Genomic DNA, 1701 nt, shown 5'->3' on the forward strand with positions numbered 1-1701 from the left:
ACATACACACACACACACACACACACACACACAGATCTATATCCTTTCAAAATGAATGACCATATTATTTTATAGTAACAAAGAAATACAACACTCATTTGGAATCTGTATTAATTTGCTAGGACTGCCATAACAAAATACCACAGACTGAGTGGCTTAAACAACAGGAATTTATTTTCTCACTGTTCTGGACCCCAGAAGTCCAAGATCAGGGCGCTGGCAGGTATGCTTTCTCCTGAGGCCTCTCTCCTTGTCTTGCAGATGGCCACTTTCTCCTTGTGTCCTTACATGGCCTTTTCTCCATGTATTCGCATCCCTGGTGTCTCTTCCTCTTCTTATAAGGACATCAATCAGATCGGATTAAGGCCCACCCATCTATGACCTCATTTATTTGTAATTACCTCTTTAAAGGACTTATCTCCAAATACAGTCACATTCTGAGATATACTGGGAGTTAGGATTTCAATATATCATATGAGGGGGACACAATTCAGCTCCTGCCAGAATCTATGGCTCTACTGTCACTGTTTTTCTCACTTAGCAGATGTCTTCTCGAAAATGTTGAGAAAACTGACTGTCCCTTGGTGATGGAATTTGCTGGAGAGAGGGCCAATAACTTACTCAGAAGGTACAGTAACCATAGCAAGACTCATTCACTCAATACTCCTTTGTTTTATGGCTGGTGTGTGGCAGATCCATCTGCTTTAAGGAAACAGAGGACTTCAAATTTAATGCTCACTTGTAATAAATTTAGTCTATCCCTAGACCAAAGTGTTTGAATTGGGGAGATGCCAAAAATGGGAGGACTGGTTAGAATACTGATGGTAGCTAAAGAATTGGAAAACAAAGGGCAAATTCAAGAGCTGTGAGAGGGTATTTTTTTTGGACTTGCTGAGGGCTTGCAGATGCAGGAAAAGAAGAGAGTGAAGGGAGGTAGCCTCGGTAGGAGTCTAGAAAAATTAACTCAGCCATCCAGGGTGGATCAGATCTCAGTTCCTTTGCAGAGGATGCCAAAGGGTGGCAATGGAATGTTAGGCAATAGGAGATATTTATTTAAGAGTGAAAATTAAACTAAATCTGGACACACCCACTGGCTTTAAAATTATGTCTCATGAAGCCTTGTGTCTCCACAGAGAACAAAGGAGAGGACCAGGGGCACCACTCATTGCCAAGGCAGCTCCGCTCTTACTCTATTAGTAGACATTTATTTAAAAATTGGATTTTCCCACTTTCCTGCCCAAATTTTGAAAACATTGTTTAAATTCTCCTTCTTCTAAAAATTTCTAAGATTTTGACTCTGAAAATGTATCTAAAGAGCTGGGGGGAGGGCCCAAGATGGTGAACTGGAAGCAGCCAGCACACACTATTCCCATGGAGAGGATTGAAGTGGCAAGTAGACATTCATCTCCGGATGGATCATCTAGGAGGGAGCACTGAGAATGAACAGAGAAGGAATGGGAGGCACTGAAAGCAAAGGAGAGGGAATTAGGGCAACCCGCTGGGGAAGATCAGAGGTAGTCAGGAGAGGCAGCCACTTGTGGGGAAGAGGGAGGAGAGAGACCCGCAGGTCTCCATGCTCCCCATGTGGACTTTGTGGTTTGAGCTACAAGGGGACTCCTCCACCCCCATGGGCCTCTGGACTAACACAGGGAGTCACCTAGAGACTGCACAGTGTCTTGCTCTGAAGAGGGGCACAGTGGG

Source organism: Propithecus coquereli, unplaced genomic scaffold (assembly GCF_000956105.1).
Source record: "Propithecus coquereli isolate 6110/MARCELLA unplaced genomic scaffold, Pcoq_1.0 Scaffold21, whole genome shotgun sequence".
Classification (NCBI taxonomy): Eukaryota; Metazoa; Chordata; class Mammalia; order Primates; family Indriidae; genus Propithecus; species Propithecus coquereli.